Consider the following 23,631-nt stretch of genomic DNA (forward strand, 5'->3'; position numbering starts at 1 on the left):
AAAACATTGTGCTCACGTTCAACTTTGGACTGTTTTGCCTAGCATGCTGGATAGAGTACAAGCGGTTGACCCATAGGCAGTGTGCCAAGACTCCAGGAGTCTAGAGTGTATGTGTAAAATGTCTCTATAAAAAGACAGCACTCACACCTTTGGAGAGAGCCCATGGTGACAGAAGCAGTGAACGTTGGCATCTCTGGTGGTCAACCTTAGCAAATCAGCTTGTGACTATTTACAGAGCCTACGAGTTTAAAGAAATAGTACACTGAAAAATCAATAGCCTATGCGACTTGTGCTTTAAATAATGACAGAAATGTCTTATACTGTATGTGAGCTATTCCTTTTAGTGTTTGTTCGCCATCTAGTTCAATAGGTGAATTGAGCTCTGCGCTGCATCAAATAACATGCAAGAACTTTTCAGATATTGCATGCGAAGCATGTTTATATATTTTCAGGCTTTGAAGGGAAGGTTTAAATGTGGCTTCAAACTTTTGAAGCGTCTCTCACTCTCTCTCTCTCTCTCTCTCTCTCTCTCTGACTCTCTCTCTCACTTTCACTCAAAACATGCCCTCTTTCATGTTGTCATACGCCAAGCGGTGTATCTTAAGCCTCAACTGGAGCAAAAACAGCCCTGAACGTCATTGTATGATTTTTATGCCAGTGCTCCTTCAGTAGATTAACAATTGTTCCTCTGGTTATAATACATCCTGAGGGTTGTAGTCTCTTAGAGATAAACATATGGAAATGCTTTGAATTCAAATAGAAATAGCAGTCTTCTACTTGTTAAAGGAGCACACTATTTGCTTACAGTCATAAAATATCTGCCTGGCTGCTCGGCTGCACATTCAATTTGACAAAATGTTCATTGCTGCATGTTGATGTTTTTTTGAAAATGTGTTTGGCTGGGTTGTTGAATTTGCAGGTCTATTCATTGAATTTAAGCAGCTATTTGCCTATAGTGCATCAGTGTAAACTACATTGAAGCACAAGGAAGCACCTCAATTGAAAAATGTGACAAGTTCTATACAATTCCAGTCTACATCAGCATTTTAACTGAAAATGAAATTGCAATTGGAAGTTTCTTTGCTTGGGATTGGATCAACTAAATAACTTCTGCTGTGAATAGAATTGGAGGTGAAATTAAACTGATTTCTGCTCTGAAGTGTGCAGTGGCCAAATCCACTGACCTCTAGAGAGCTGTGGGAACAGTGTCATCAGTCTCATCTCGTCTCATTTGTAGCTCCTCTGGTGAATGAAAGTGGTGACGTAATCACTGGATGATGGTGATTAAGGGCACGCTGATCAGTTAATATCTAAAGAAAGTGATTGTGTTCTGAATATAGCTGAATGTTTTCAGCTCTACTTTCTAATATAAGGAGACTCTGAGTCAAAAGTAAGTGAACTGCCTATGAAGTATTTTATGGCAATTTATTTAAAATTTTTCTTAAAATCTCAATATCCCTGCATTCTGATGTGCTCGGCCCAGCATTCTTCGAGTGCAAAACCAGGTCTGTAGAAGGCTGTGCTGCCTGATTTCGTTGGCTTGACAAGGCACGATGCCTGTACAGCTGGAGTTGAGCTGACTGTCCCCTACTGCCACAGACTCATAAAAAACTTCAAGGTTTTGAAGTCATCAGTCATGAATTGCTCCGATGGTATGAACATACCTACTTATGGAATTTAGGGCATGATGAATGCATTACTTTTTAATGTGGTATTTATCATAATATTAATCACATTAAATTAACATGTTAAATCAATTTTTATGATTTTTAGAGTATCGCACAATTAGCGTAGCAATATGCTAACTTAAAAATCTTGCCTGTGACACTTCCAAGGTTCCATGATGTCTTAGAAGGCACCTGCCTATGTAGTCAGTAGACAGCAAGGCAGTTCACTAGATTTTGAAACATAGCTTTATTTCTCATATATTTTCATCTTTAGAATGTACCGACCCGATCTCATGAAAAGTCGTACATAATTACGAGTTGGCTATTTCGTATGGTCTCGTACAATGTTGTTTGCATAAACTCGTACAACTTCATCACATGCAAATTCCCGGATGTCTAATGCGGAAGTAAGCGTGAGTTCTGCGCACGAGGTGTTAAGGATATACTTTTTAATATTATGCCCTAAACCGAACCCCTTATCTAAACTTAACCAATCAGTAGAGTGTGTAAACATGATAGGAAGCTGTTGTGTGACAGAAGCAAGTAATTGTCGCATATTAGATGGAAATTATGTCTAGTGACGTCATTGGATGTGGTGAAAATCATAGAAATTCAAATAAGTGCAGTCACACGTTACCATATGAATCAGCCAAATTTAAAAATGTCGTTCGAATCCTTACGATTTCGCTGAGAGTGTGTTGCAACTTGGAATGTACTCAAGATTTTGATCAACCTAAAAGTGACATTAAAGATGATATTGATGACATAAGCATGCACAAATAAACATGCAAAACTATGCTTAAATAATAATCTCTGACATATACAGAACCATTTTTTGTAAATAACACAAGATTAACCTAATGGAGACATGCATTACAATCACAGTCTCTTAAGATCACAGACTAAATCACCTTGATATGAAATTTATTTGACAAATTTTCACATTTACCTCAGCTGAAATGCCTTATGAACATAACAAGGGGAATTTGTCACACAGAGAGAAAGAGAGAGGGAAAAAAATCTTAATTCTTTCCCTCATCTCACAATGTCACACTGGTGTGTACACACCCTGACAGCCAGAGAACTTGCGAATAACAACATTCTAACATTACGGTGAATTCCATTAAACCCTGTTAAAACATTCTGACCTGTGAATATTTAGACAAGGGAACAGACAGATTTGGAAAAGTCTTACACTGTAATATTATAGGGGAAATGTGTGAAGCAAAGCTATATCTGACAGTAGACATGAGCGTAGACATAATCAGACCACCTTCTCCATGTTTAACGGGAAGGAGAGCCAGTACAACATCCATTTTTCCTTGTAAAGTGGACATGGTCATATAAAAGGGAATTGGAAGGGACTGAAGTCATCTAATATAATGATTTTGTGTCCTCTAGGAGAGTTATTAATGATAATCAACGTAGGGTTAATTGCTGTGCAGGAGAAGATAAGACATTAAGATTCCTGATAACGGCAGAGATTAGTAGTCTGTGATTCTCTTTGTAGCCAAGCGTGCTTTAACACAGAGACAGACACTATTCAGATTGGTTGCAGTTTTGGTCTTTTCAGACCTGCCTCAATAAAAGCTGTTTCTTCACCTGACAGTTATGAAAGAAGTACCAAATTTCAGAACAGTGATGTCACACCTGTTAAACATATGTAAGCCTGATAGTACATTCAGTTAAAAAGATTTTAGTCAGTTCCTCACACAAAACTATTGCATGGCTTTCAGAAGTAATCTCTCACACTAGCTCTATGAACTACATACAGTACTTTAATGGTTATTTTGTGTCTAACTTCAAAAAGGTACAACTTAACAAAAACATTCATATGCATATTGTTTGCAATCTGCATCGCTAGTAAACGGGCACAATGCGACAAGTAATTTCTCTGTTCACTGAAAGTAAAACTGCTTTACAACACCCCACAATCACACAATGTTTGGTAGTGGTAATTTGGACCAATGATTATTCAACTGTAGGCGGAGCTACCAGCATGACAACACAGAAAAAATACCTAGAGATCGGCAAAATGTCCTGACATTCATAGTGATTGTTGTGTTGTGGCTGAATAGAATAAAACCAAAATTGTTCATGGAAGAGCTTTTTTCGCTTGTCACTTTTATTTCTTATATCATGCCTGGTTAGAACGTGGTGTTATCCTGTAAAACGGGATGCTGAATAACCAACCCTAAGTGAAAATAATTTGAAGTTGAATGTGTAAAGTTTTTCAATCACAATGTTCATTGCTCCGCTCTAAAATTAGTTTAGAAGCGTTTCAATGTTTTCTTGTGGAGCAAATTAGCTGATTTTAACCACTATCAGAATGTAATCCTGTTTTCACTTCAGTGGCCAAGTCCAGAATAAGAGGCAGCAACATGGGCATGTCGTGCCATGTCACTTCGTCATTCAGCTCAGCTCAATTAAGTGTTTGTTATTCAAAACATACAGATTAGTGCTGCCAATTAAGGATTTTTATCATGCTAGTGCCACTAAATCCAAATGCACCTACGGGACCTACAGAGCATTAAAGGGTCTCTTAGAGGTTGCTCTAATCTTTGTTTAGTTAAGACCAGGCTACACGCTGAATGCTCCATCCACACAGGGGAACAGTCAGAGCACAATGCACTGAGATACAACCCTGTTCTCTCCACAAGGACAATATCATTTTTTTTCTTTTTCTAAAAACATCAGAGTGTTAAGAGAGGCTGCCGTAGCATATTGCTGATGAAAAAATAAAATAAAAACAATAATGACATTAAATCTTGATTTCCACCATCACCTGATGAGTCCAAGATACAACCTAGTTCCAAAGCTGTTCTTAAAGGTAAAGCATCTAATATGGTGTCACAACAGGTTTTCCCAATCACGGCCCCCATTTGCCATTAATTGTTCAAACTGATAGGTCTGCCCCAATCTTATGCCGTTGATTAAACCACTGTTTCTATCGTGGACTGGTCGGGATGATCAAACAAACAGAACAATGTTTTGATAGTGCCACAGTGTTTACACATTTCAGGGGAATCAATCTACAAATGGCTTACTTAAGAGTCTCTGCATATAAAGCAGAGATAGGAGAAAGTAATTGGAAAGTAAGGCATATCGAAAAAAGTAATGACCTCCTAATAAATTCAATTTTCCAGTGGAGTCACATGATCAGTGTGAGCATTCACTTTCTCACCGAGGCAGAATAAAAAAGTTATCACACAAAATTAGGTGCTCTCCTTCCATCACAGATCCCCTAGCCCCTGACCGGCATCTCCAGGTGATTTGTAGCTCAGAACATCTTGCTTAAAATGCATGGCTTCCATTGAACTGTGATCACCAGTCTTACAAGAAATGTTTTCAAGGAGTTTACATAACATGGTGCAATTCATTTTCACTACACTACTGCATGTAGAGCGCTTGGCAAATATGCTTGCATGATGCATTTATGCACATCTAGATCAAAATAAACACACATAATGATCCAAATTACATTTTATAAACCGATAGTTTCGGCTTTCAGTTCTGATTGCCATGTTTGAAGTCAATGTAAAATGACAAGAAATGTGAACTCAAACAAACAGAAGGGTGAATTCACTAAGTCGTGATTTGGAATCCAGGTTGTGCTGACTCCAGCCAGGTCTCCTAAGCAACCAAATTGGCCCGGTTGCTAGGGAGGGTAGTCACATGGGGTAACCTCCGGGTTCTCGCTCTCAATGGGGCGCGTGGTATGTTGTGAGTGGAACACGGAGAGTAGCATGAACCTCAACATGCTGTGAGTCTACGCGGTGTCATGCACTGTGAGCCACATGATAAGATGCGCGGATTAACTGTCTCAGAAGCGGACGTAACTGAGACTTGTCCTCCGCCACACGGATTGAGGTGAGTAACTGCACCACCATTAGGTCCTACTAAGTAGTGGGAATTGGGCATTCCAAATTGGGAGAAAAGGTTATAAAAAAAATTATTAAAAAAAGAATGCATCGGAAAACACTGTTTATTGATACATGTTCTCTGTGCTGGTTTAGCACACACAAAGCACAAAAGATGCAGCAGACCACCATGATCTGGCTCACTCTGCTGGAACTGTGCAGCATCACTCAACAACTTTGATCCAGATGCCCAAATCATCTGTTTAACGCACCCAACATGTGCTTGACCACTCTGCTCATCTGGATCTATGCCAGGTTATACTGCTCCTCCCCATCATTTGATCATTATTTGATGTATTACTACTGCCATATTCAGTACAAAATGTGCACAAACATTTATTTTAAATATATTTCAGGTTACACCCAGCTTTCCTCAGGCGGTAATAGCGCAACATTTGAGCTAGGCAAATCCAGTATAGCACAGAGAAAAATCTGTGTAACCTGCAGTGACTCTCATGGCATATACCTTTAATTAGAAATGCATACAACTTCTTGTGCTGGCATCTTTTCAAATCTGCACATGCACGCAAACACAGACATACATAAACACTAAATTCTTAGAGGTGGCGGTAGCAGGTGAGTCCCCATTCTTCTCCTAATCTCTCTCTCTCTCTCTCTCTCTCTCTCTCTCTCTCTCTCTCTCTCTCTCTCTCTCTCCTTTCCTCCCAAATTGTCCCTTCATCCTATTGCTTGTGCTGCTGCAGAATTTAAATTGTCACCCCCCGCCAGTGGCAAAGCCGTGCCGACAACCTGCGTCTTCTTTCCATCAATCTCCCAGTGCCAGTGTTAATTAAAACTACACCGAAGAGCCACAGCTTGTCACACCTTTCAGCTCCACGGCCCAGAGATTTTTACTCCAGATGATTTTTAGACCGTAGGGTTGAATACGCAGAAAACGATGTTTTAACTCAATATTTTGGTCTTGCTTTCCAGAAATAAATATCTAGACATCCTTGAAGCAAGGTATATTTACTTAAGAAGCAAAATGACATACAGTGATGTGAAAAAGTATTTGCCACCTTCCTGATGTCTTCTAGTGTTGTAAATTGTTGTAGATCTTCAAACATATATAATATAAAACAAAGGCAATCTGAATAAACACAAAATACAGTTTATAAATGATAATGTTATCTATTGAAGCGAAATGTATCCAATACAAACTGGGTCTTTGTAAAAAGTATTTGCCCCATTAGTCACTAAATCCCCAAATCTATGAAACTGCATTTATAATGTGTTTCAACTGGACTAGCCACACCCAGGCCTGATTACTGCCAGCCTTGTTCAATCAAATCAACACCTAATTATAATCTTTTCAGCAAAATTAAGTTGGTTAAAAGGTCTCACCCAGTAGCAAAATATGCAATCAACCTTGATTGAAAGAAATTCCAGAAATGATGAGGAAGAAGGTGATTGAAATACATATATCTGGGAAAGGTTACAAAGCTATTTCAAAGGCTCTGGGACTCCAATGAACCACAGTGAGATCGATTATCTTCAAATGTAGAAAACTTGGCACAGTAGTGAACCTTCCCAGAAGTAGCCGACATTCCAAATTCCTCCAAGAGCACAGCGATGACTCATCCAGGAAGTCATAAAAATGCCAAGGACAACATCCAAGGAACTGCAGGCCTCTTTCATATCAATAAAGGTCATTGTTCATGACTCCACTATTAGAAAGACACTGGCCAAAAATGCCTTCCATGGAGTGTCAAGGCAAAAACCACTGCAAACCCAGAAGAACATTAAGGCTCATCAGAATTTCACCAAAACACACATTGACGATCCTCAAAGCCTTTGGGAGAATGTTCTGTGGAGTTGAAAGTGGAACTGTTTGGAAGACAGTGGTCCCGTTACATCTGGCATCAATCAAAAACAGAATTCAACAAAAAGAACATCATACCTACGGACAAGAATAGTGGTGGTAGTGTGATGGTGTGAGGATGCTTTGCTGCTTCAGGGCTAGGGTGACTTGCAATAATTGAGGGAAACATGAATTTTGCTCCCTACCAGAAAATCCTAAAGGAGAAATTCCGGTCAGTCCATGAGTTGAAGCTCAAGCACAACTGGACTATGAGGCAAGACAATTATCCAAAGCATAGGAGTAAGTCCATGGCTCAAAGAAGCAACACTAATTTTTTTTCTGGAGTTTTTTATCTCAGGAGAAAAGAAGCAGAGGACCTACAAAAGTTTCCATATACAGTAATGTCATTAATATCTCAATCATTTCTCCTAGACAGCAAAGAGACATTTTTTGTGATTTTCCTTTTCTTATGGGTATGCATGTGAAAGTGAACACGTGTGCAGAATTGAAAGGCAATAATTGAAAAAAGAGGAACGGAGGACCAGAGAATAATGCATTTTGCATTCTGGGAGCGCACTCTTACTGAGTGAGTTCTAGTGTTGCAGACACTTTTGACATGTGGGCTATCTAATCAATAGACAGCATTTCATTCTCATTAACGTTTTCTAGCCAGTTCCAGAGACTGTGGCCTTGCAGAACAAAATATTGACAACACTGTTCTCGAAAATGCTACCATTGACTTGCAATGAGCTTAGCTTTGCTGCTCTTTTTGTAAGAATGGAAACTGAAAGATTAACAAATGGAAAAGTGTTTAAAAACCATGTTTTCCATGTATATTTCATGGTAAATAATGTTTCTGTTCTGTGCATCCCTAGTCAATTACACACATTCTAATTGGCCAGAGGAGCTATTTGATTTTGCCACAGTACTTTGAAATAACATTGTGGTACAATAGTTAAATAATTTAACTTGTTTTGTAAATACTGCATGATTTCTTTATTTGTTAACTGGCTGATACAGCAGAAGTAATAATTGTCAGTGAATTAAACAGTAAGTGGAATTCATCCAATCATGATCTCAAACCTGTGTCATAAATACTAGTCACTTCTTAAGCCATTAAACTGTTTTTACTGTGGAAAAAGGCACCTAGCGCACCTTGAATAATCTGAATAATTAAAAAAAAAAATTCAGGTTATGACAAACTCTAGTTTAATCAAATTTACTAGACACAATATCTATAGACATAAAAGGTTACATATTTTTTGTCAGATCAGCAAAATCTGTCAACCACAGCTAAAGAAATACACCCATTTAGAGTGTGACGACGCATACTAATAGCCATATACTAGAGTATAAAACATGTCAGGGATTGGGTTTTGCACACTGACCAGGATACCTTATGAAAAATGAACCATTAAAGGCAGGATGTATCTCATGTATCTCAACTAGCGACAGTTAAACTGAATCTTAAGATCAAAGGAGTCCCAATTAGTAAAAGGACGTTTGTCACAAGGTTCGTGTTTGGGCAGATAAAGGAGGAAGCGGGATTCGGTCTCCACACTCCATGTCACTTTTCATTAACGTTAAACACAACATGCTTTTCAGCATAAACGGGCTCCCCCATCTCTCACTGTAAACATAGAAACAGTAATTAGTAGCAATTCATCTCAGGTGGAACTCCTTACCGCTTTCTCTCCAGAGGGGTGCTCGACCACGCCCTCGCCTCCACAGAGTTTTTAAAGTAGATATCCACAGGGGAGACACAGGTTCTCACCTTCTGACGCACCAGAAGAAAGAGACACAGTCCTCCTCACCATAGCCCCCAACATCAATAACAGCAGAACTCACTAACAGAGTGTTCACCAGAGAGCATGATTATTTACAGTTCCCATAGTCTAAAGCAATTTTTCCTCAACTGATCTGCTATACCATAGCTCAGCCTTCACGCTAAGCCTGCTTTATGGCAAATGAACATCAAACAAATCAAAAGATATTTATAGAATACTGTCTTACGTGAAATACCACAAACTTGCCGATGAGACCGATGGCACATCTTCACTTCATCATGTTTTTACAACATAAAGCAACATGAAACATTACATAAGTTTGTTTGAACACTTTGAAGAGGAACTACATACTTTGTTCTTGCTGTTCGACAAAGTCATCGATCGGCTCATTAAATTGCGAATGATCAAGCCAATCCATTTACAGTGATCACAAAAGGGTATAAATGATTAATAATCCTCATCTTTCCATCATGCATTTTCTGATGCCCATCTGTACTGCATATTGTGGGTGCTCTTGTGCATTCTTAAAGAGTAAACAAGTGAACACAATCATACAACTCTAGCATACATTAAGGCAAGGGTCAACTATATAATAAAGGTAGATTTTAACTGAAAGCTTGAACTGTGTTCTCAGGACCAAGGGTATGATTCACAAATGTTAGTTTGGGGCAAATTATCATATGTGTTTTCATAAAATGTAATAATGTCAATATTTCTCAGCCAAAACAATGGTTTGATATTTTTGTCTATTATCTTTTCTTGAATTATCTCATAATTGTTTTATTGTTTAAATTTAGCTAAAAATCTATAATATGCTGACATGTTGTGACAACTTACTCCATATAGATTAACAACATGAGCAATAACTGTGGAAATGTTCTGTGGCAATTAGTAGCCAAGACTTCATGATATGTGACTATAAAAAAATTACTTTCAAAAATAAACCTACCCTAAGAAAAATTCACTGGTGTAAAAAGTTTGACAACTAGCCCTGGTCTCCCCTATATAAAAATGTATCACCTTACTTGTAAGCGTGTTCATTGACCTGGGCCTTATCATGGGACTTGGTGAGATTAATGGATTTTGAAAGCTAACTTTGGGATTTTCTCAAGGGAAGCAATGTTTCAATGGGACATCAATAACAGATGATTAGAGGGGTAGCCCAAGGTCACTGTATTTATTAATGACCCGATAGTCCTTTTCTATCCCAATATTTACTATAATGAGGGCAGGTGGCTTTCAAAGAAATCCTCACACATACACATATAGACACACACCACAAAATCAACACAGGTGAAGAGGATAAATCCCCTTTACTTAATTACAATCTGATATTCATGGTGAGGATATTCACACTGGGGAAGAGGTTTAATCAGCTGCCCAGGATCATGAAGTCCACACAAAGTATGCTCTTTATATTCAGTATTCAAGAGAGGCATTTTGCACTCGGCATGATAGCTCAGCATGATCTACAGCTCAGGAAGAATGCCAGCCTGATATACACACTTACACATACAGACCCAGCTCATTAAAGCATAATATACACCTAAGGCAGGGGAAGATTCCAATTGTGTAGGGGGGGCAAAATCCAAGAGAGGCTTATGGGTAATATAAAGCTTTAATTAACTGTTATTCTAGAGCACTGCCATCCATACAAAATGCTGTTCTTGTGGGGTGACTGTAACATAATGGTTATATTTCTTTGATTCCAACACATTGAGCAGTTAGCCTTTAGCGTGTGTGCTCAGAACACATTGAGCTGTGGTGTTCAAATGGGAAATATGAGTTTAAATCCAGCTTGCAACATTTCTGGTTTCCCTTCCCCCTCTCTCCCTAACATTTCCTGTTAACCACTGTATTACAAGTGCGAAAAATAAAGTTACAGAAAGCAAAAAATATGACCTGGTCCATCATTTTGAGCCACTTTGACCCTGAAGCACGATTTGATTTTTATGCATTAAAGTAAAAGGAAAGTTGAATAAAGCTACCCTAAGAAATATTCACTGGAGCAAAAAGTGTCACCTGTTAGCTAGTTTACTGGCCTGGGCCTTGTCATGGTATATTTAAATTGAATATTTAAAGTATAAAATAAAATGTGTTTCTGTGTCAAACTGACTCAATATGATGGAGCAGGTCACAAATCACCAGTATGCCCTAAGTCAGTGTTTCCCAAACTGGGGTACAATGGGGGTACACGATAAAATCTCTTGGAGATTTATTGTTCAATTTCATCACAGTCTAAAATAACATTCAAACCCAGTTCATGATTTATTATTGGCAAAAATAATTTTGTGTGCCCTCTTGTGTAGAAACACCAAACTGGTTGTGTCATAAAAGTCAAATAAATATGTAATGATATAATCTTTTGGAGTAAAACAAATGCATCTACTTATGCTTCATGCATAACACAAGTATCTTTTGTCACCAGCCCAGCAAACTGCTAGGTGATGTAGCTTAGTGGTAACAAGTAAAACTGATACTTCACTGTATTGGCAGACTCGCACATGTCAGTCGTCCACGATTTTAGTTTGTCTGTTTTTTAGCAGTTTAAAACTTAATTTTTATTTAAGGTTAGATGCATAGGGTGTTTTAGCAATGCTGTACCTGCAATGATGTGCAATTCCAGGCACAGAACTGAACGTTTGTCTTGTGTCTTGCGACGCAATGAGGGGGGAGTTTTCAAGTTATGCAGTTACAGTTTAACCCTCTGGGGTCGACAGACACGCTGGCGCGTCCTGCTGGAGTTTTTCGCCATTACAGCGGAAACAACATCAAATACTCCATCATTTTGGGGCATACAGTTAAGTGTAAGACATCATTAGAGACTATAAAGGGTCAAATTTTATTTGTGTACACTCACAATAACAACAAAACCTTGTGCTTTTGTAAAATAAAATAAATAAAAAGGGTGAGCTTATAGCAGTCTCTATGTTCACGAGCATATATCAACTCTGTGAATACTTATCACACAAACAAGAAACATATGTCTTAATGTGACATTTTCAGTTGACTTTTAGTTTGTGTACTTTTATTTTGACATTTCCTGTTTCCTAGTCTTGTCATTTCCTGTTTTCCCTTCTTGTTCATGTGTCCGATTTTCATTGGTTCTTTGTTTGATTACTTTGTTTCAGTTCTAGTTTGTTATTGGTCTTAGTTAATTGTCTTGTTATCTTGTTTTAAAGTTCTGTCTGTTCATTGGCCTTTGTCTTCCTTGTCTTGTGTATTTAAACCCTCATGTTTGCCTTAGTCATTTGTCAGGTATTGTTCTTGTAACCTTGTCTTTCTGCCATAGTCTAGCCTTTGTGTTTATGTCACCTTGTTGTTTACCCATAGTCTGTCTAGCCTTTGTACTTGTTACCTTGCTGTTCTTCCATAGTTTAGTCTAGCCTGTCTTTGTGTACCTTGTTCACCCATAGTTTAGGCTCACCTGTGTACATGTAACTTTGTTGTCTAGCATAGTTTAGTCCAGTCTGTATCCATGTACCTTGTAGTTTTGTTCCAGTCCTATCCAGCCTTAGCCCTAACCCTTGCCTTAGTTATTTCATGTCTAGTCCAGTTTTGTCATTATTAGTTTGGTCCTTGGTTTCTTGTTTTTGTTTCCCTTCACATTTATAGTTCGGGATCCTGGTTTCACGTTCTCCGAATAAACTGCACTTGGGTTCATCTCCACTCCGTCATTGTCTCTGCCTGTTTTGTGTCAACAATGTTACAGAATACCTGACCGAACCATTATGGACCCAGCAGTTCGACTCTTTGGTCTTCGTCAGGGGAATCAACCCCTGGAGGCTTATGTGGTGGACTTTTGTGCCCTGGCAAACCAGGTTAACTTTGATGAGGTAGCCCTTAAAGACATTTTTTATTATGGGCTAAATGAGCCAACCTCTTCATGTATGCCTAGTGGTCGCTGTTCCCTCAGCCTGGCTCAATATATTGACCTCGCCCTACTGTTCACTGGTTCTGCGTTCACTGTGGGGGAGGTGGACACCGAGCCAGTGTTCCACAACATAGCCACAAGACCAGAGCCCCCAGTCTCGAAGCCTGCCATGGCCCCAATCTCGAAGCCTGCCACGGCCAGCGAGCCAGAGCCCATGCCTGCCACGGCCAGCGAGCCAGAGCCCATGCCTGCCACGGTCAGCGAGCCAGAGCCCATGCCTGCCACGGTCAGCGAGCCAGAGCCCATGCCTGCCACGGTCAGCGAGCCAGCGCCTGTAGCCTCGACCGTCCCAGAGCCAGCGCCTGTAGCCTCGACCGTCCCAGAGCCAACGCCTGTAGCCTCGGCCATCCCCATAACCACGCTCCCTGTTGGCCGAAAGAGAAAGAGAATGAAGATGGCACCTTCTCCCCAGTCTCTTCTTGTGCTCAAGACCGCAGCGGTCCCCTCAGAATCTTCCACGGCTCTGCCTGCCTCTGCTCCGCCTCACGAGCCTTCCAGGGCTCCGTCTCTCAAGCCTCTCGAGCCTTCCAGGGCTCCGCCCCTCAAGCCTCTCGAGCCTTCCAGGGCTCCGCCCCTCAAGCCTCTCGAGCCTTCCAGGGCTCCGCCCCTCAAGCTTCTCGAGCCTTCCAGGGCTCCGCCTCTCGAGCCTTCCAGGGCTCCGCCTCTCAAGCCTCTCGAGCCTCCCAGGGCTCCGCCTCTCAAGCCTCTCGAGCCTCCCAGTCACTCGAGTCTTCCAGGGCTCTGCCCCTCAAGCCTCTCGAGCCTTCCAGGGCTCCGCCCCTCAAGCCTCTCGGGCCTTCCAGGGCTCCGCCTCCAGAGCCTCTCGAACCTTTCCACGGCCCTTCTCCCCGAGCCTCCTACGGCTCCGCCTCCAGAGCCTCCTACGGCTCCGCCTCCTGAGCCTCCTATGGCTCTTCTCCCAGAGACTCCCGAGCCTTCTAGGTCTCTGCCTCTAGAGCCTCCTACGGTGCCACCTCCCTCGGCTCCGCCTTCAGAGCCTTCCAGGTCTCTGCCTCTAGAGCCTCCTGAGTCTCCCTCGGCTCCGTCTCCTGAGCCTCCCGAGCCTTCCTCGGCGCTGCCTCCTCAGTCTCTCAGTGCTCCGCCTGCCGAGTCTTCCACGGCTCCGCCTTCCAGGGCTCCGTCTCCCAAGTCTTCCATGGCTCTGCCTTCCAGGGCTCCGTCTCTCAAGTCCTCCACGGCTCCGCCCCCGGAGTCCTCCTTGGCCCTGCCTCCCACGGCTCCGCCCCAGAAACCCTTCCTCACATGGTTCTGCCAGCTCCCCCAGTAACCATTCCTCTTCCCTGGCCTCCTGACCCTCTTCGTGTCCTGTGGCCTCTTCCCTGGCCTCCTGACCCTGTCCCTGCCCTGTGGCCTCATCCCTGGCCTCCTTACCCAGTTCCTGTCCCGTGGCCACCGCCCTGGCCTCCTGACCCGGTTCCTGTCCTGTGGCCACCTCCCTGGCCTCCTGAATCAGTCCCTGTCCTGTGGCCACCTCCCAGGTTTCCTAAACTAGTCCCTGTCCTGTGGCCACCTCCCAGGTCTCCTAAACTAGTCCCTGCCCTGTGGTCACCTCCCAAGCCACCTAGACCAGTCACTGTCCTGCGGCCACCTCCCAAGCCGCCTGACCCTGTGCTCGTTCTATGGCCGCCTCCAGAACTAGTCCCTGTGCTGTGGTCACCTTCCAGGCCCCCTGAACCAGTCCTACAGTCGCCTTCCAGGCCCCCTGACCCAGTCTCTGCCCTATGGCTGCTTCCCGGATCTCCCAACCCAGTCCCAACCTTGAAGTCATTCCCTTGGTTTCCTGGCTTCCCAACTGGTCTGCTCCGGTTCCCTTGGTTTCCCGGCCACCCGCCTTTCTGCTATGTTCCCTCTGACCTTGCCTTGAACTGCCTGTTTGGCCTTGGTACCCTCTTGAACTGCCTGTTTGGCCTTGGTACCCCCTTGAACTGCCTGTTTGTTAATTGTCTTGTTATCTTGTTTTAAAGTTCTGTCTGTTCATTGGCCTTTTGTCTTCCTTGTCTTGTGTATTTAAACCCTCATGTTTGCCTTAGTCATTTGTCAGGTATTGTTCTTGTAACCTTGTCTTTCTGCCATAGTCTAGCCTTTGTGTTTATGTCACCTTGTTGTTTACCCATAGTCTATCTAGCCTTTGTACTTGTTACCTTGCTGTTCTTCCATAGTTTAGTCTAGCCTGTCTTTGTGTACCTTGTTCACCCATAGTTTAGTCTCACCTGTGTACATGTAACTTTGTTGTCTAGCCTAGTTTAGTCCAGTCTGTATCCATGTACCTTGTTTAAAAATGTCTACTTTTAAATAAAACAATTTAAATTAAAACAAATATTCTTCTGCAATGTAATTGGTATGAAACAAAGCGATGTACAATTTCTCCTGGCTCAGCTAATTATCCCTAATGTGATCATACCCACGGGCAGAGGGTGATATTCATACGGTAATGTGCTGAGACGATCAATGCAATTGGTACACGCCCCCGACTTTGCCATAAAAACAAAGTTAATTCACTTTTCTTCACATTTGGAAGACAGCACGATACACAAGTGTGGAAACTCCTGGATAGTGACGAAGAGTTACAATTTTCCTCAGAAGAAGAGTGGGACTCCGATGAACATTTGTATTTTAAAGAGAGACTTGATCCAGGATACAATTTCGGACGAATAACTAATTTAGTTTTCATTAGTTGACATGCTATTTTATATAAACATGTACATATTTTACTAGTGGGACTGTTTCCAGACTTGCCAGCCAGGATTCAGAGTATTGAAATTTGAAATATGTCCTAATAGGCAAGTTTTAGTTACATTTAAATTCTGTTTTGGCAAAAGCAGGCATTTAAATTGTATGCTGTATGATATATAAATAATATGAATGTTTAGATTATATTTTAACTAGTGTTTATGCTGCCTCATTATCATCAACAAAGCTTGTGCTTGCAAATATGTGTTGAGGTTAAATTAGTAAAATAGAGGTTAAATTAGTAAAATACACTTTAAATACGCCCATATTAGAGAATCAACATATTATAATGATTTCTGAAGGATCATGTGACACTGAAGACTGCAATGATGCTGAAAATTCAGGTTTGATCACAAATTGCATTTTACAATATATTAAAACTGTTTACTATATCACTGTTTTTACTGTATTTTGGATCAAATAAACGCAGTCTTGGTGAGCAGAAGAGACTTCTTTTAAACGGCATTGTAGGTCTAAAATAAAGTAAAGTCTTCATGTTAAGAAAATGTATTGTCAGAATTACTTCTTTTAACTGAAAACTTGATTTTGATCATTAAGTCTCCTCACATTCAATCTCTTTCTGTCACATTCCTCAGTGATGGGCCCAGGGGAGGAGAATTTTGTCTCCTCAATGTGAATTCAATATTCATGATAGTGCATACCTCCTCGCATATGACCTTTCTAACACTAAAAGTGTCTTACAAAAGTTCAATTACTATATTGTTTTGTATGAATGAGTGACCAGGATGGTTTTCACATCATTTTGTAGCAAAACCTCTAGACTACAATATACAGTTCTCAAAAGGCTTGTGGACAAAAGTTTAGTGTGTGTTATATGGCTTTATTTCAATGACAGTTTTGTGTTTTTTCAAAAACCATGCATAAACGTTATTTTCTCAAAATACAAATATGTACACACATGTTGCTCGCATATTATTGTAGCCCAGTTTATGCTGAATACAGTGTTATCAGACTTTAGCCATTAATGTGTTTTTAAGCAACTGAAAAAAGCACAAATGTCAAGGCATGTGAAAACTTCTCCAGGGCCCAAAACACCCTCAGACCCCAGAGGGTTAATATAAGGAAGTAGTTTTACAAAGATAATTGTGTTAAATATACATATTTTCAAAATATCTTGTGTGAATGTTATCTATGTGTTAGAGAGGGGGTACACAAAAGGATGTTGAATGTTTGGAGGGGTATGCCACTGTAAAACGTTTGGGAACCACTGCCCTAAATGATTCCACTTAAAGGGATAGTTCACCCAAAAATGAAAATTCTCTCATAATTTACTCACCCTAATTCCATCCCAGAGGTGTATGACTGACTTTCTTATGCAGAACACAACTTAAGATAGTTAGATGTTTCAGTTCTGTAGATTCTCACAATGCAAGTGAATGGGTCCCACATTTTTGAAACATCATAATCCACAAAGTCATAGCAATCATGTTACTTTCTGTTTCCTATTATCGTACGAAGGCCGTCTCGTTTAAACAATACTTGTTTAAGTGCAAACGATATTTGTTGGGCACATCTATTATATGCATCTCTGCTGTTCATTTAATGAGCAACAAAAACATAATAACTCCTGCATTTGGAGGTTATTGAAGACAGCACAACAGGGGCAGGGGCAGACTGGACACAAAACAGTGGGCTGGCTGCGAAACGGGAGCTGTGACTGGCTGAAGAGGGCCACAACACGGCATCGTGATATGCCGAAGGGGGTCGCAATATGCAGAAAAGGACAGCGACAACCCCATCACACACAGTTTTGTGTTAAATAGTCTCAATCAACCCCTGGCTATGACACTATATAGTAAAACTACCAAACTCAATGTGAGTCACACTTTTAATCAATCACATGCGGGCATCTCTAGCCATGATAATGTCCAATGATTAAAAAAGCTCTTTCCCTTCAAACTAAACACATTTAAACTCAACCAGAGAAAAAAAAACATTAGAGGGCACAGATGGAAAGATGCCTCTCCCTTTCCACCATCTGCAGCCATACCACCCCCTCCCATGCACCAAGCATGTGGACCCAATAATGATATTGCAATCGATTTTGTAAGGGAGCTGCTGCTTCATTCTCCACACCGCTGTGAGTGTTAGCGCCATATGAGTGAGTCTGCAGAGTCCTGCACCTGTAACTGCACCCCTCCACCCCTCCCGCAGGGGAGACAGAGAGACAAAAGAGACGAGAGCTGCACAACTCTGCCAATGCTCTGCTAATTGAGGGCATTTAATCCCAATTACCACGATCCATCCGGCAGGTTGTTTAGATTACACAACAGAATGGCCAACCCTCACACCTCATTTTTCCGGTGATCTTTCTCGCCGTCGTTGTGTGCATGTGTTTGGGGTTAGAGGCCACGGTGCTTTTTATCTCGGCGAGAAACAAGCCGCCATGTTCAAGAGCTTTCCATTCATCCATAATTCATTGCTGCATATAAATGCATAAAGGCACAAATATATCAGGATTAGAAAAGTGGCTGTTTTGTAGTATGACATGAGAGGCAAACAAATGCTTAAGTTGTTTTGTTATGGTATATGTGAACTCTCGACTCACTGGAAGCCAGTTCCTGCTGAAAAATGTTATGACATTTTGATTATTCATAACAAAATAATAGCAATTCACATCCAAAGCCTATCTCAATTGTGCCTTTTTACGCTTCAGCCTAACAGACCATACAGCATTAAAACAGAATTAAAACATCCCTCTTTGATTGTCCATTATTATTATAATTTGTTTTATCTGAAACTGAAAAAAAAGAAACAAAAATATATATATATATTTTTATTAACTTAAAACTGAGGTCACATCCACACTAATCCATTTTCATTGAAAACTCCCTTTTCAGTTTCCTAACGTCATTGTTTTCCGAAGTATGTGGTTATGGAGAGGGTTAACAAAATGCTTGAATGCTGCTCTAGTGTGGATGAGAGGCATAAATATAGTCAAATCAAATGAAAATGTATTATAGGCGAATACGTCACATGGGCTTTCAGGCCACATGTGGGAATGGCGCGGTGGTAGATCCTACCTGCTGAGAGGGAGAAGTTGCTACAAACACGGCGACCGGGGGGCAGCGGGGACTGCCCAAGGGAGTCGCAGGTCCTCCCGTAGGGGGACCATACTGCGGAAAAGGAGGATTAATCCTCACAAGGGCCCATCCTGTGGAGCACCTATTCCAGTACAGAGTAGGTTTAGTACCCTTAGTGGGTCTGGTAGGGGAATTCCTCAGCTGAATTCGCAGACCAGAGGGCTATGGAGGAGTCATCCAGTGAGCCGAGTTAGTGGGATCTCCTGGGATAAGAGCGCACGTGATCACCTCAGTGGAGGGGAAAGGAGCTAGGTGCAAGAGGTACACCCATTCAGTTGTTCCGCATTACAGAGTTCTACCGGCTCGGACCTGAGAAAACACGTGACGAGACTGATTCAACCCTGAGATTGTAAAATCTCGTGAAGGTATTGGGCATTGCCCAGCCCGCTGCTCTGCATATGTCTACTAGGGAGGTGCCTCAAACCTGCAAGTTGGCGGGCATGGCCTGGGTGTGATAGGCCAATGCGATGGCATCAACGACCCAGTGGGATAGCCTCTGTTTGGAAACAGCGTTCCCTTTCTGCTGTCCACCAAAGCAGACAAAGATCTGTTCAGAACATCTAAAGTTCTGCGTGCGGTCCACATAGGTACGCAAAGCAAGCACCGGATACATAAACAAAAAGGCTGGGTCTACCTCCTCCTGGGGTAGTGCTTGCAGGTTCACTACTTTGTCCCTGAAGGTGGTCGTAGGAACCTTTGGCATGTAGCCCGGTCATGGTCTTAGGATGACATGAGTGTCTGCCGGACCAAACTCCAGGCAGGTGTCGCTGACAGAGAATGCTTGCAGGTCCCCAACCCTCTTGATGAATCGAAAGCATGACTTGGGGCCACTAGCAAGAGAGGGCTGAGCTCATAGGGGTCTCTGAAGGCCCGAGGACCACTGAGAGATCCAGGGGAACAGGCTGAGGGTTCAACCTCCTAGTGCTCTAAGGACCTGATAATCAAGTCATGCTTACCCAAGGACTTGCCATATCCACTGGGTCTAGGCAGTAATAGCGCCACATACACCTTCAAGGTGTAGGGGGACAGCCTCCAGCCCCCTCCAGTCCTACTGCAGAAATGAGGGCACTGGACCACCTGCACTTTGTAGAGGGAGCTCTGGCTTGCTTGATCGTGGCCCACGCACAGCAGGTGTGGTAATCCACACTAGGATCTTCCCCAAGCACCCCGCCCCATGGGCCAGACATGGAGGTTTCAGAGGACTGGGCACTGATGCCAGAGGGTGCCCCGTCCCTGAGAAAGAAGGTCCTTCCTCAGGGGAATTCGCCAGGGTGGGGCTGTTGCGCGGAGCGTGAGATCTGAGAACCAAGTCCTTGTGGGCCAGTAGGGGGCCACCTTATCCTCCCTGAACTTGCATTGCACCCGTGCAAGAAGTATCACTGGGGGAAGCTGTGTGCCAACGTGTCTGTCCCGAGGGGAGCCTCCGTTAGGGAGTACCAGAGCGGGCAATGGGAGGTCTCTTTGGAAGTGAACAGGTCTATCTGTGCTTTGCCGAACCAGTCCCAAATCAGCTGGACCGCCTGGGGGCGGAGCCTCCACTCTATGCTTGGCGTACCTTGTCACAACAGCACGTATGCTGCCGTGTTGAAGTTGCCCAGGATGTGAGTGGCGTGCAGCGACCTGTGTGGCTCCAAAGGAGGAAATGGCAGGCGAGTTGTGACATATGATGAGAGCGCACACCGCCATGGCGATTTATGTACGCTACTGTTGCGGTGCTGTCTGAACGGATCAAGACATGCTTGCCCCGAATCAGCGGACAAAACCTCCTCAGGGCTAGGAATATAGCCAGCAACTCTAGGCAGTTGATTTGCCAACACAGCAAGGGCACTCTCCAGGAGCCAGTGGCTGCGTGCCCATTGCACACGGCACCCCAAAACTGTTTGGAGGCATCTGTTGGGACACCTGCTGTAGGGGTACACCTGTCCGCAGAAAAAAGAGGTTGTCCAGGGGTTCAAAGTCTGGTGTGAGGCAGGGGTGATGAACACACGGTGCGTGCCGCGTCGCCATGCCCATCTAGGTACTCGAGTCTGGAGCCAGTGCTGAAGTGGTCTCATATGCATCAACCCTAGTGGCACGACCACCTCGGAGGATGCAATATGCCCCAGGAGCCTCTGGAATTGTTTTAGAGGAACCGCTGTTCCTGGCTTGAATGAGGTGAGGCATTTCTGCACTGATTGCGCATGCTAGTTGGTGAGACACGCTGTCATTGAGACTTAGTTTAACTCAATACCGAAAAAAGAGATGCTATAAATCAGGGCGAGCTTGCTCTTTTCCCAGTTGACCTGAAGCCCTAGGCGGCTGAGGTGCCTGAGCACCTGGTCCCTGTGGGCGCACAGTAACTCTCGAGAGTGGGCTAGGATGAGCCAGTCATTGAGGTAATTGACAGGGCAAGGGCTGCCTCTGCGGCCTTCGTGAAGACGCGAAGGAACAGGGACATGCTGAAGGGGAGTACTTTGTACTGATATGCCTGGCCGTCGAACACAAACCGTAGGAAGCGTTGGTGTCGAGGCAAGATAGAGACGTGGAAGTACGTGTCCTTCAGGTCTACGCAAGTTAGAATGTTTGTGAGTTCGAATGAATGGGAGTTTGTGCAAGGCCCTGTTGAAATCTCGCAAGTCCAAGATCGGTCATAAGCTGCAGCCTTTCTTGGGTACGATGAAGTAAGGGCTGTAGAAACCCTTCTTCATCTCGGCTGGAGGGAAGGTGTCACCAAATAGACCGAACTGGGAGACTGGGGTGTTGAGAAATCGTGCTTTGTCCACGTCCTGCATCTCGACCAGGTTCAGCCAAAGCATGATGTTCCTGGACCACGACGCCGAGGTCGGAGAGCGGCCCGTAACCGAGGAACCAATCGTCTTGCTGTGAAGGTTGTGGGAAGGACGGAGGGTTTCAGTCCAACCCCACGATGACGGCGGCCTAGGTATGCATGTCGGCCATCTGGACATCAGCCTCAGACTGTGCGTGCCGACCCGAAGGCAGCAGTCCAGTTGAGTCATCCGCTTCAGACGCCGGAACACTCTCCGATTTAGGGGCGAACTCATCATCCAGTTTGGGGGGCTTGAGGGAGTAAACAGACTGGCCGTGAGGTGAACCGCTCTCACCTTGAGCCTGGGCGGAAGTCAAAGTGCGTGCCAGGGGGCGGGTGGTTCATGGGGATTTACCCGGCGAAACCGAGCCCACTGCCATCCCCAAATTGCCTCCATCGCCAGCCGGGTCATCCTCAATCCCGTGGGAAGTAGGAGCTACGCGGGGGCCGGCTTGAGTGGTGTTCCTCTTTACAAAGAAAAGCCATGACTGCAACGTTGCCATGGTGAAGTTTTCACAGTGAGAACACGAACCATCCACAAATGCTGCCTAGGTGTGATCGCTGCCCAGACACACGAGGCAGCATCTGTGACCATCAGGATCAGAAAGAAATCGACCGCATCCAGGAACTACACAGGAGTGGAAAGGCATCTATATAAAGACGCGTCCTGCAAAGGACGTTCAATGCCACTGTGTATTGCTCTTTTAGAGAAATTAAACTCTTTTATAAAATATTTCTCTTTTAGAAGCGCTGTCGAAGCGCCCAGGGGCAAAGCTGCACGTCCGTGCAGAGAAGGAGAAAGCCGGTGATATGCTCCATAGATCCAACAGAATACACTCTGTAGATATGAGTGGAACAGTAAGTGCATGCAGCTCGCTGATCACACAACCCCTCAGCTCAGAAGAAAAAATGTGAATGGACAGACGCATGATTTCCTCCCTTTATACCCGTATGTCCGGAGGTGGGACATGCAAATTCTGTCTGCCGGTTTCTCATTGGTATTTTCTCAAGTTCATGGATGAGCGAGACAACTAGTGTCGCTTCTTTGACACAACGTCGAAGTGAGCGACAGATGGGGAAATTAAATTACACACTTCAACTTGAAAAGCTAAAACAAAACTAAAAAAATTTATGTAGTGAAGAACAATAAAACTAAATTGAAAGTGTAAAGTGAAAAAAATACAAATAAATAAAAAATAAAACATTTAATTAAAACGAAATAAAATTTTTAGACTATAACAACACCAGAAATACCATTATGTAAAGTGATTGTATCTTTCCGTACTTGGAGTATGAAATGTAAATTGTACATAAGGTGTGATGCATTAGGGAGCATTAGGGAGTTTTGATTCTGATTTTTGTTGTCAGTTCACAAGTTTTGATGTTAGATGTCAGATGTCAAACGCAAATTCACACGCAGTGATTTTCACTCAAATTTTTTAGCACCTGTTTTTTTCATCATTGCATTCTTTTTTGTCAGCAAATTAGCTCAACCCTGCCGGGACATATGGGCAGCAGAACAACCAGGGGAGGAGTCTGAAGGTTATGCTGTTCTGTCCTACCTAGCACACCCTATTATTAATTGAAAAGCAATTTCTTTATTCAATATGTACAGTATATGATCAATTTTGTTTAAATATAATATATGTGATATAAGGGAGTTGTTTACAAAGCAAATAGTGTTGAATATACATGTTTTCAAAATACCTTGAGTGCATGTTGTCTATGTGTTAGTTGTGGGCACAAAAAGGATGTTTATCGTTTGGAGGGGTAGGCCAGTGTACAAAGTTCTGGTTTTTAGTTTTTAATCTATTCCCACCACTATCCCAACTGTCAGAGGCAACAGAGCAGGTGCACACTA

At 42.9% G+C, this 23,631-nt stretch overlaps 1 protein-coding gene across 1 annotated transcript in view; it reads right to left on the reverse strand.

Moving 5' to 3' along the window:
- Positions 1 to 23,631, reverse strand: part of LOC127650021 (gamma-aminobutyric acid type B receptor subunit 2-like) — a 343,063-nt gene that overhangs the window by 138,916 nt on the left and 180,516 nt on the right. The window lies entirely within an intron of this gene.

Source organism: Xyrauchen texanus, chromosome 10, assembly GCF_025860055.1.
Source record: "Xyrauchen texanus isolate HMW12.3.18 chromosome 10, RBS_HiC_50CHRs, whole genome shotgun sequence".
Lineage (NCBI taxonomy): Eukaryota > Metazoa > Chordata > Actinopteri > Cypriniformes > Catostomidae > Xyrauchen > Xyrauchen texanus.